Here is a 13,452-nt window from a genome sequence, read left to right as displayed (position 1 = left end):
ATACATTGGGGCTTCCCCGGTGGCGCAGTGGTTGAGAGTCCGCCTGCCGATGCAGGGGACGCGGGTTCGTGCCCCGGTCCGGGAGGATCCCACATGCCACGGAGCGGCTGGGCCCGTGAGCCATGGCCGCTGAGCCTGCGCGTCCGGAGCCTGTGCTCCGCAACGGGAGAGGCCACAACAGTGAGAGGCCCGCGTACCGCAAAAAAACCAAACCAAAACAAAAAAACTGTGATACAAGTGAGGTTCTTAAGAAGCTCATGTTTTACGAAATGTCACTTTGGTTCAACGGCCCCAACTCTGTTAAACACGTTCAGGAACCAGTTGAGACATATGCCCAATACACCCATTTATCTTTTCAATAAAACATGGCCTGATATTCTGAATTTGTTGGAAGTTATTGATGAAATCTAAGTACAGAAATTAAACATACACACACAAACACACAATAAAAGCAGCAAAACTGTAGTTTTTTCTGATCAAAACAATTCGAAGAGTATTTAAAGTACACTGGGATTTAATAGAAAGAGCGTGAGATAAGACTGTCACCAAAAGCCTGTGTTGTTATCTTGGGTAAACGATTATATGTGTCCTCTGGTAAAAATCTTGTTAAGAACACGTGTTCCACATGGGTATTTTAAAGAATAGATAAAACATGTATATTAAAGCACTTTGTAGGTGCTACATAAATATTGTAAATATTACTCCTATGTCTTGTATAAGAGATTCTCGGTAATTAAAAAGATCAGAAATGGAGATAACTGAACCCATAGTGGTACATAATTCCCCATGTATCTGTCTTCTTTAGTTACACTTCAAATAACTAATTTACAAGGTTTGTTATTTATTTATTCCATGGAAAATATGATTTATCAGTAAAAAATTAGATATCTGAATATTTCAAATGGGTATCTCAAGGCCAAGTATCAAATAAATCTGATGAAATACTCAATACCAGGAAATGTAGTTCTTTACTTTGTGCTATTTTGTTGCCCATAGTCACAGCTCAAAAAAACAAAGTGAACACTTCTGGAAGGCTGAGGGAGTTCAAATGCCTGTCAAATGCTTGCCTCAACAGAAAATAAACTAAGATTTAATGGCTTTTCATCGAGAAAGAAAAGAACAAAACACCACTAAGGAAAAATAAAGATGCCATACACCACAAAAACCACTGGAAGGCCCTTCCTTGCCACCCAAAGCCTCAGTGACGACAACTGCACCTGAGACATTGTATAGTGTAAGAGTAACTGGTACACAGCCACACCCATTTACCAGTTCTATTACTTAGCATCAGATACTCAGCTGCATTTCCTCATACCAATGACAAATAAAGAAAGCCAATAAATGTTTAAAAATAATTTCATCTATCTACAGGCTCTAGTATTTCCTCATGGTATGGCTTTTCTACAATGAGTAAATGAAATCTTTCTTGCTTAACAAAGTATACTTTGATGAAGTGTTATGAGTCTCTTGCCCTGACACTAAATCATAAAAAAAAAAGCTGCAGGACATTAAATATAAACTTAGAAACACACTGTAAAGGCTAGTCTCTTTAAAACATAGTAAAAGTAATCAAAGGATGAAGGAGTCACCTGAAACTAGTAAAATATCTTCATATATTAACAATGAGTTGACTATAAACTGATTTAAATTTTAAACATAAATGTCACATATCTAAATTTCTTTACATTTTTCTTCAAAGCAGTTATGTTTGAGTCTTTAAACTCTTATTCCAATGAGGCTGTCATTAGTGAAAACACGTTTGGGGCCCCTCCTTTCAAATATTACTAAGAGCCAGTTTATATGTCACACAAGAAAAAACTCATCTTAAACAAATATATTACTAAATGACATTTTGCCTCATTAAAAATTTCAAATATGAAGATTTTCCCACCACATTTAAAAAGAACATGTTTTAGACTTTGACAACACGTCCAAAAATGTATTTCCCTAAAAATGTGTACTCAAAGGCATCAGGGTTTGAAGTAAGTACATCACCTCCAACAGCGGCTCTTCTGAAGGGAGCAATATTCACTTGGATGTATTTACCCTTAGATGCTTGTTTTAGAATTTTTCCCTACTGTTTCATAAAATCAAACCTCATAAATACATCTCAGGATTATTTCCTTTCAAGGATTATATATTTACACTAAAAGAGGTGAACCACAGTTGATTCAAAAAAAACACAACTGTGTTTTCATAAAAATAGATGGATTGCAGCCACTGTTTCTTTTTAGGTACTGTCTAGTCATAAATCACTAAATCATCCTTGATGAGTAAACCAAAGCCTTGTTTCACTAACAGCCAAGGCCACTATACTTCTATAAACCAAGAATCACAGAAAACAAAACCACTCGAGTAATCTTTTGGTTTAAATCAGGACCCCAACTCTAATCACTGTTACTAAAACAAGTCTTCTTCCTTTAAACTAGAGTCATGTGTGTCCATAATTAAAACTGGCGATTAGTCTTAACACTAGCACTGAATGATTACATACATATAATAATTAAAAGCTAAGTTCATTTATTAAGTGTTCTATGAAATGCCACATGCTCTGCTAGATTCTCTGTGTATCCAGATAAAGACATCTAAGATCTAGGAGCTAAAAGTCCAATAGATGAACAGGAAAATAATATCCTATGTACCCACATGTTTATTGCAACATTATTAAAAATAGCCAAGATGTGGAAACAACCTAAGTATCCATCAATGGGCAAATGGATAAAGAAAATGTGGTGTAAAAAGACCCCGAAGAGCCAAAGCAATCTTGAGAAACAAAAACGGAGCTGGAGGAATCAGGCTCCCGGACTTCAGACTATACTACAAAGCTACAGTAATCAAGACACTATGGTACTGGCAAAAAAAAAAAAAAAACCAGAAATATAGATCAATGGAACAGGATAGAAACCCCAGAGATAAACCCATGCACATATGGTCACCTTATCTTTGATAAAGGAGGCAAGAATATACAGTGGAGAAAAGACAGCCTCTTCAATAAGTGGTGCTGGGAAAACTGGACAGCTATATGTAAAAGAATGAAATTAGAACACTCCCTAACACCATACACAAAAATAAACTCAAAATGGATCAAAGACCTAAATGTAAGGCCAGACACTATCAAACTCTGAGAGGAAAACATAGGCAGAACACTCTATGACATAAATCACAGCAAGATCCTTTTTGACCCAGCTCCTAAAGAAATGGAAATAAAAACAAAAAATAAACAAATGGGACCTAATGAAACTTAAAAGCTTTTGCACAGCAAAGGAAACCATAAACAAGACAAAAAGACAATCCTCAGAATGGGAGAAAATATTTGCAAATGAAGCAACTAACAAAGGATTAATCTCCAAAATTTACAAGCAGCTTATGCAGCTCAATATTAAAGAAACGAACAACCCAATCCAAAAATGGGCAGAAGACCTAAATAGACATTTCTCCAAAGAAGATATACAGACTGCCAACAAACACATGAAAGAATGCTCAACATCACTAATCATTAAAGAAATGTAAATCAAAACTACAATGAGATATCATCTCACACCGGTCGGAAGGCCATCATCAAAAAACCTACAAAGAATAAATGCTGGAGAGGGTATGGAGAAAAGGGAACCCTCATACACTGTTGGTGGGAATGTAAATTGATACAGCCACTATGGAGAACAGTATGGAGGTTCTGTAAAAAACTAAAAATAGAAATACCATATGACCCAGCAATACCACTACTGGGCATATAACCTGAGAAAACCATAATTCAAAAAGAGTCATGTACCACAATGTTCACTGCAGCTCTATTTACAATAGCCAGGACACGGAAGCAAACTAAGTGTCCATCGACAGATGAATGGATAAAGAAGATGTGGCACATATATACAATGGAATATTATTCAGCCATAAAAAGAAATGAAATTGAGCTATTTGTAGTGAGGTGGATGGGCCTAGAGTCTGCCATACAGAGTGAACTAAGTCAGAAGGAGAAAAACAAATACCAGATGCTAACACATATATATGGAATCTAAAAAGAAATGGTCATGAAGAACCTAGGGGCAAGATGGGAATAAAGACGCAGACCTACTAGAGAATGGACTTGAGGACACGGGGAGGGGGAAGGGTAAGCTGGGACAAAGTGAGAGAGTGGTAGTGTATATATGGCCATATATACACTACCAAATGTAAAACAGATAGCTAGTGGGAAGCAGTCGCACAGCACAGGGAGATCAGCTCGGTGCTTTGTGATCACCTAGAGGGGTGGGATAGGGAGGGTGGGAGGAAGGGAGATGCAAGAGGGCAGAGATATGGGGATATATGTATATGTATAACTGATTCACTTTGTTATAAAGCAGAAACTAACACACCATTGTAAAGCAATTATACTCCAATAAAAATGTTAAGACAAATAAATAAATAAAAATAAAAGTGATGCATTCTGAACAGCCTAACACTTGTATGAGGCTCTGCTTCAGCAAATCACAATGCCACAGTCATTTCTCCTTAATGACTGAAAGTGATTCAAGAGATGGGTTATCCACCAGAGAAGGCTCTTCATGCTGAAAAATCTGTGCATATAAAAATATATTTAAGACCACAAGTATGAAAATTATCAAGTAGCGAAAGATATGGAAAGACTCAGGAACTGTCACAGCTTGGAGAAGACGAAGGACACAGCAACTATATGTAATGTGGGATCCTAACTGGATTGTGGAACTGAAACGGGATATAAGGGGGAAACTAGAATTTGAAGAAGTCTTTAGTTCGGCTGACAGGAGTATACTAATATTAATTTCCTGGTTTGATCATTGTACTGTGGTTTTGAAAATTATAAACATTATGGGAATCTGAGTGAAGGGTATGTGTGAACTCTCCGTACTATATATTTGAAACTTTTCTGTAAGTTTGAAGTTATTAAAAAAAAAAAGGCTTTATTATAGAAGAAAAAATATATATATTTAATAGCAAAAAAAGAAAATGTGGTGTATATATGTATGTACACACACACACACACACACACACACACACACACACACACACACTATGGTTGCCAGGGACTAAGGGTTGAGGGGAGGGGGAATGGGGAGTGACTGCTGATGAGTACGGGGTTTCTTTTTGCGGTGACGAAATGTTTAAAATTACGTAGTGGTGATGATTGCCCAACTGTGTAAATATACTAAAAACCACTAAACTGTACACTTTTAAAAGGGTAAACTTCATGTGAATTATATCTCAGTAAAGCTGTTTTTTTTTCTTAACTTGCCTAGAGGAATGAGAGTCAGGTTACTGAGATGGGTCTTGAATCAAAAGTAGGAGTTTACCCTCTATTAACGGCACCCAAAGCCAATGGTAAGCCTATGCAAAATCACAGAGGCATGCCAGAGTAGGAAAATGGTGAGATGGTCAGTGTTGCCGAAGCAAAGGCGAGACATCTTTCTACAGCTGTTACTACACACTGTGATGACTAGTCTTCTATTATTAAACTTAAATGACCAATTGAGAAAGTTATTTTAAGACTTTATTAACCAATATAGGAGGTGATGTGCAGAATGCTCATTTGGCATTCTGAGCTCTCTGGGCAGACTTCGTGGCTTTGCCAGCTCCTAGAGTCTTCTTCACAACTGCCCTTAAAGATACCCTCAGCAATGTGTCATGAGCACACTTCCCTGAGAACAGCTCAGGAAGCACACAAGGCTTACTTGGAACCACATCAATGACGACAGCATCATGAGATTTCCAGAATAAGGCCAGCATCTCTAGCCTCTTACCAAAATGACCTTCAATCTCCTGCTTTAGTTCAGCAATCTTGCAACTACTGTGAACAGTGTAAAAGATTATGAAGAGACTTGTATGACGCTAAGGAAAAAAGGTTTATCTTATAAGTCAGTGGTTTTTTGAAGTGTGGTACCTATATGATGGGGTGGTATATGAAACAGTCATTTAATAATTCCGTATTTCTTTTTTACTGTTATCTTTTGTTTGCTGGTTTTCTAGTTATGGCAGTCAATACTGATTTTCTGTTTATGGTATAATACAAAATTTCCCTTAAGAAAAAAGTCAATAAAAAATATTGAGTAACTAATAGGATAGATCTTACGAAGAAACGCAAAAACCCCAGAGGTGGTATATGAATGCCTTAAGTATAAAAACTTAGTTAATAGAGCACATAAAAGGTTTTATCTAAAAGTTACACAGTCATATTTTAGAGAGATCATTCTGGCAGTAATGTGGAAGAAGGAGGGGATGGGGTAACATACCGGTGACAAAGAATCCAAATAGGAAGTTATTTCAACAGCCTAGAACAGAGTGCAGCAAACTATGGTCCACTGGCGATATCCTGCCCACATGCTACTTGTGGCCTGTTTTTGTATGACCTGCAAGCTAAAAATGGCTCTTATATTTTTAAAGAGCAGATGAAAACCAAAAGCCAAACAAAACAAGAAAAAAAGAAAAACTTTATGTGGTTTATAAAGCCTAAAATATTTACTACTGCTCCTTTGAAAAACAAGTTTGCTAACCCCAGCTTAGACAACTGATAACGCTACAAATTGAGTCTGTAATGTAAGGATAAAGTACAAAAAATTTTTTGAGGCAGAATCAACAGGACTTAGTGATTAATCAGATGTATGTGGTTAAGAGAAATGAAGATTGATCTTTAGCCTTCCATTTAAAACTCAAGGTGGATGAAGATACCATTATCCAAGAGAAGGAAACAGAAAAGCCTCTTTTTAAAATGAAATCACTTTTCTTCATTTATAATGAAAAACAAGAATAAATAACAAGCCAAGATTAGATAACAGGCTTACGGTATTATACTGTAATAATACTGGAAGACAAACTTGTTCAAAGACAGACATTTCCCCTCAGAACGTGTATTTTGCCACTAAGGAGAAATGTGTTCTTTTTCCTGTATTAGATTCCTACAATGAAGAGGCTGAAATTTTACTGTAAAACTGCTTATGTACAATTCTAAAAGGTACTCACATTTAAGTCTAACATAACAATAGCCTGTTTTTGTACATCTCCATATCCACTTTCTCAGGAAGTTTCCAAAAAGATTTTTGAAACCGAACTGTCCACACTGAAAAGCCACTTGCTACTACATACTATTGGAAAAAAAAAAGAAAGAAACAACAAGCACCAAATGGAGTCACTTGTGCTAAAACGGAGACTTAACACCTAAACTAACTGCAGTTACAGCCTTCTCCAGGAACGTAATCCTAACCAGTCAGAGTGAATTTTCTGGTCAGCACCAAAAGGAAGACGAGATAATCTGCCACATAGACAGACCCTGTCCATCCCCCATGGCAGGTTACTTAAGCCTGAAATAACTTCTGTTTATGACTTCCTTGTCTTGCCTTTAAAAACTTTCCATAAATCTAAAAAAAAACGGTACTGATGAACCTAGTGGCAGGGCAGGAGTAAAGACACAGACAGACACAGCGGGGGAAGGGGAAGCTGGGACGAAGTGAGAGAGTAGCATTGACATATATACACTACCAAATGTAAAATGGATGGCTAGAGGGAAGCTGCTGAATAGCACAGGGAGATCAGCTCGATGCTTTGTGACAACCTAGAGGGGTGGGACAGGGAGGGTGGGAGGGAGACGCAAGAGGGAAGAGATATGGGGATATATGTATACATATTGTAAGGCCAACTGGCCCGAGGCAGGGGAACACAATCAGATTCACAGTTTGCATCAGACCGAAATTCTCCGGACCACCCAGTTCCAGAAACTGACCTGGGGACTTTGAACCCAGCCCAGCCTTCCCGCCTTTCGAGGGGCGGGACTAACGGTCCCCCAGGATACCCGAAAAGACCACCAAATAAGGAATACCCTGCGCCCTCCCAGATTCACCACAGCCCTTTCCCTTCTTCCCCTATAAAATCTTGCCCAACCCTCGCCCGGGTGCGACTTCTCTGGTCCCCTTTCTCTCGGACCAGTGAACCTCGCCTGGGAGCGCTCCCTAATAAAGCTCACTTGAAGCTTTCCTGTTTCGTGGTGCCGTTTGTTAAGATCCGATCTTACACATATAGCTGATTCACTTTGCTGTACAGCAGAAACTAACACAACATTGTAAAGCAATTATACTCCAATAAAGATGTGGAAAACAAAAACAAAAACTTTCCCTTTCCATAATCCTTTGGAGCTCCTCTCTACTTGTTAGATGGGATGCTGTCCGATTCATGAATTGTTCAAATAAAGCCAATTAGATCTTTACAATTTACTCGGTTGAATTTTTGTTATATAACACAGGTAAAGGATATGAATGTACATTATGATCCACATCATACAAATAAAGAAATCCTCTCAAAACAGCTGCCAGAAAGTAGAAATAGGACTTTATAATGCAGGGAAAACTGCAAATGACCAAATGTCTATTATTTTAGACATCACTAATGATATCAGCCCTCAGACGTGAAGAAACGAAGAGGTGTTTCAGCAAATTCCAGTGTTTGTTGTACCCTATTATGTACAAGTACTCACTGTGCTAGCAGGTACAAAGAATAAGAAGTAGTACCTGACCACCTAGAGGGGTGGGATAGGGAGGGTAGGAGGGAGGGAGACACAAGAGGGAAGAGATATGGGAACATATGTATATGTATACCTGATTCACTCTGTTATAAAGCAGAAACTAACACACCATTGTAAAGCAATTATACCCCAATAAAGATGTTAAAAAAAAAAAAAAGTAGTAGTACCTGATCACAAGGAAGCCAGAATTTGGTTGAAGAAAGACTGAGGATACATCTATAGTAAAAAAACAGACTCTGATAAGTGCTCTAGAAGTACGAAGTCCTAAAATGTCTGATTCTGAAGTATAGAACTAAGGAAGGCTCTCATAAAAGGTGCTGCCATCAGAGTTAGACCTTGAAGGAAGAATGCAATGTTGAATGAGGAAGAAATACTTTGGGCAGATGGGGAAAGCTGCACAAAGATAAAGAAGTGGGAGGTATTTAAAGACCTAAATAATTGAAAATGATTTTTTGGGGGGTGGGGGAACATTTAAGTGGGGAGTGTTCAGAATTTTTAATTTTACTTAATTATCACCGAAAGGCGTGGGCAGCTTAAGATCAATAAGAAGACAATAAGAAATTCAAGGTTGGAGAGCCATTTGGCTGGGTAATGACGCAGTTAACCGAGAAAGAGATTATGAGAAAAATATGTATTGGCCAAAAAGCTCTTTCGACTTTTTCCATAAAATCTTACCAAAAAACCCAAACGAACATTTTAGCCAACCCAACATAGGAAGGGGAAAATGTTGAATTTAAAATTTTAAATAAGTTGAGATTGAGGTGTTTGAAGCATCAATAAAAAGTTATCTGTGCATTATCTTAGTACTCTGACTTATAATATCTACTCTGAGGCTTTTTATATTTACTTCTTAGGTCTGATCACACAAATCTCCAGTTAAGTTAGGTTCTATACAATATGTACCTAATATAAATAAGATTTAGCAAGCACTGGTTCTCTTCACTCAGGAGGAAAAAGAAACCTACATAGCAAAGTAAAACAAGTCAGGAACATGTACTGACTTGTGCTTCTGCCACTTAGGTAGCCATTTCCTTGTATGTCAACACCATTGTTCACAGCCCTGCAATTTCTTAAAAGAGCCGGCTAATGTGATGAAAACATTAGCACAATGCAACCCAACTTCCCTGTATACCACTTATCAAAGAAAAGGAGTGACCGAAAGATGAAACTCCTTTAAAGAATTCACTTAATGTGCTTCAATGTGGGTGATTTCATGTACTAAAAAAAACTTTGCAAACTCAATGTGAAAAGTATCACTTTCATATGCAATTCTTTTCTTATTTAGCTTTATGTTAATAAAGTTTAACTTCTTTTCTAATAGAATAATTATTTACTAGAAATTAAACTCCTAGAATGCTATATTCTTGAATTATTTTTAAAACTTCAAAATAATCCTAGCCAAAAACTACCTACCCTCTAAACATATATACAAGATGCTTTAAGAAAAAAAAAATCTATCTCTAATATACTTACTTGATTTTAAGTCATGATAATCACAGCAGGCAAAGAGTATATTCCTCCAGTTAGTGCTAATCTAATGAAGACATTCACTAATATACACATGGATAAGAGGAATAACAAAGTGGTATTCACAGGGTTCTTTAAATAAGACACTAGATTTTAGAGGAACTTTATTTGAATTCCTTGATTTCTGCCACAGTCCATCTGTTTGCACCAGTTTGGAAAGCACTCAATAGGTTATTTCCAAAGAGCAAATAGCAGGTCAAGTTTATAACATGTGACTTACTAATTTTATTTAAACAGCACACAGTGAGTGAGAAATTAGATCCCCCACGGGACACTGGAGAAAGCCTGAAGTTTTCATCTTCAAAGAAAAAACATCAAAAGGTAATATTAATTTGAAATTTTCTCAATTATACATTAGAACCAAAAGTAAATTTTAGCATATATTAGATTTCTAAAATTAAAGTTTGAGATTTAAGTTAAAAAAAAGAATAGTTATCCGTGTTCAACATGGGCTAGCTGCTTTATCTCAAATGTGGCAAACCACTAGATTTGAATATATGATTAAAAAAAAATTAGCCTTACTTTAAAAATGGTTTACTAGTAAACATTTGGGATATGTCTATACTATGCCTATGTCATAGTCCCCATCTACTAAAGAACACTAGACTAAGGCTCAGATTCAAGTTCTAGTTCTGGTCATTTTTAGATATGCATCCTTTTGCCTTTGTCTGAGGCCATCTGTAAAATGGAGGAGTTGATATCGATCTCTTCTGAATTTCCTTTTATCTTAAAAACTATGAAATTTGTTAAACCAAGGTTGGCATTTCCTCAGTGCTGAGATAAGGTTTCCTTCATTCCTCCTGCCCCCTCACCACCACTTTTAAAAAAGCAAGTTCTTAGATTTGCTTGTGATCCTAGTGTTATATTAATTTTCCATAATTATTTTGAAACAGGAAAATGATGTTCAAGCTATTACTCAGTCTGCTCCTCCTGTTGGTTGGTGACACTTTGCAGTCAACTCCAACACTGACGACCTCAAATTCTATGGCAGCTTCTAAGCAGATCAGCACAAATTCTGAGACAACCCCAAATTCCAAGACAACTCCAGAGCTCCAAACATCTCTGGATCCCAAGACAACTTCAAATCCCAGGACAACTCCAGAGCTCCAAACATCTCTGGATCCCAAGACAACTTCAAATCCCAAGACAACTCCAGAGCTCCAAACATCTCTGGATCCCAAGACAACTTCAAATCTCAAGACAATTAATTGTACAGAAGTGGCCCCAAAGACAGCCACAACCACGAACACGGAAAGCGGCGGCACCACAATGAATGCAGTGGACAGCACTCACTTTCTTTTCTATGTAATATTTTTGATGTTTTGTGTACACTCAGGCTGAAGTGGACTTGGACTGTTTGCATTGCTATCTCAGTTCACTATATCTGCTGAATGACAAGCACACTAGGAAAATTAAATTTATTTCAACTTACTTCTGAGTTAATTATCATATCCTAGTTCAATCTGGTTGTTTGCAAATTTTAATTGTGTAAGCTTAATTATTACCTTAATATGACGGTTTCCTTCCTTATAAATGCTAAAAAAGGCAAAATACCACGTTTGCCTTTTAAATGTTTGCAAAACTGAGTTGAAACTCAGGTTTTTACATTAAAGGTGTAACAGAAGAAATTATATTGGCAACGTTTAACTAAAGTATGCTTCTGTGTGTGTGTGTGTGTGTGTGTGTGTGTGTGTGTGTGTGTGTGTGTGTAACGGATAGGGGGTTGGGGATGGGGACTGAGGAGTGGCGTGTGTTGTTTTTGTATTTATTTTATTTTTTATTAAATAGACAAAAGGATAAACTACAGTGCTCTACAACAGGGGTCCCCAACCCCTAGGCCTGTTAGGAACCGGGCCGCACAGCAGGAGGTGAGTGGTAGGCAAGCGAGGGAAGCTTCATCTGCCGCTCCCCATCACCCGCATTACTGCCTGAACCATCACTCACATTACCACCTGAACCATTCCTCCTCCCCACCCCCGCTGGGTCTGTGGAAAAATTGTTCTTCCACAAAACTGGTCCCTGGTGCCCGCTGCTGTACAAAACAATACATCTATCTGTGTCACCATATTCCATGAATGTGTGATAGTAATACGTTGTTACAGTAAAAAAGGTTCCAATTCGGCTAACCTTTGGAATGCAGACTACAGCTGCTCCAATGACAAAATTATTTTAGAGTAAACTTTTGTCCTTTATTGCAAAAGGTCATTTGTAAATCTGATGCCTAGAATTCAGAATTCTTCCCTACAGAAATATGTCCCATAACTACTGGTAAGATTTTCATGCTGGTCTACAAAGACTGATTTAACCTAAAAACCTAGTGTGTAATTTTAACAGTGATAATAAACATGTTATCTTTTTAATAATCATGTTATTAATAGTGCAGTTGTTAAGGTTTGAAACCCAACTCTGATTCTTACTAGTTGTACCACCATGAATTAAATACCTGACCAGTGAGACTCCCAAACAAACCAGTAATAAACTGACTATGAATGAATCACTTGGGGTGTCTGTTAGATATACAGATTAGGCTCTACCCTGAAATTTTGATTTGGCAGCCCAGGTAGGGCCTTGGGATATATACATTTGCTTGCTTTAATTTCCCAGGTCATTCTGATTGATACCTACATTTGTGAATGACTAACAATTTCTCTAAATTTCAGTTTACACACAAGTCAATCACTGGTAATAATAATAGCTCAGCAGGTTACTTTAAGGGTTAAATGAAAAAGTATATAATATGCACAGTTTGCCTGATGCAGAGAAAGCACTCAGTAAGTTTTAGCTACTACTGACACCCAAAAGGCAACTGCCAGGTATCACAATATTCCTAAGAGGAAGACTCTTCATTGTACTTTCAGGTTTTATATTTTTAATTACTCTGACAAAAACAATATGTGCCCCTGGCAACAAGTCAAACAACAGAGATATATAATAGAAATACTATAATTGATCCTCTACCTGCTCCAATCATACTCCCCTGAGATAAGCAATGTGAACAGTTTAATGTGTATACTTTCACACACTTCACAGTCTATACATATCATATGCCTGTGCACATACACACCCACATTCCTCTGCACCTTGCATGATAAATGTCAGAGCCAGCCTTCTGGATCTTTTTAAAGGTGCATTAGAGGACTTCTGTTACTTTCTCCTGCTCAGAATCCATTTTTCCTCATTCTGATATCGGCAGTCCAATTTCCCTTTGGGAAACCCTGCTCCCATCCCCCCACCCCTTTTAGTTCATGCAGTTCAAGCTGGCTTCACCACTGAGCTCCAGGGATGGGCACATAATTCGGGCACAGACAACCAAGAAATTCCATTCCCCTTGCCATAGCGAAGGCCTCAGAAATTGGCAGGTGACTCAGGCCAATGAGACCAGTACTTTTGCTGTTACTACTGGG

The 13,452-nt window shown here is 37.6% G+C and overlaps 1 protein-coding gene and 1 long non-coding RNA gene across 4 annotated transcripts in view; one reads left to right on the top strand and one right to left on the bottom strand.

Annotated features, from left to right (window-relative positions):
- Positions 1-13,452, bottom strand: part of NF1 (neurofibromin 1) — a 250,631-nt gene that overhangs the window by 78,077 nt on the left and 159,102 nt on the right. The window lies entirely within an intron of this gene.
- On the top strand, positions 10,296-11,676 carry LOC132511886 (uncharacterized). The gene is made up of 2 exons (XR_009537783.1): positions 10,296-10,369; positions 10,942-11,676. It is a non-coding gene; the product is annotated as an uncharacterized LOC132511886 (long non-coding RNA).

The sequence above is a fragment of the Lagenorhynchus albirostris genome, chromosome 20, assembly GCF_949774975.1.
Source record: "Lagenorhynchus albirostris chromosome 20, mLagAlb1.1, whole genome shotgun sequence".
NCBI classification, from domain to species: Eukaryota; Metazoa; Chordata; class Mammalia; order Artiodactyla; family Delphinidae; genus Lagenorhynchus; species Lagenorhynchus albirostris.
Note: the sequence above shows the minus strand (reverse complement) of the source record. Positions and strands in the feature narration are given on the sequence as shown.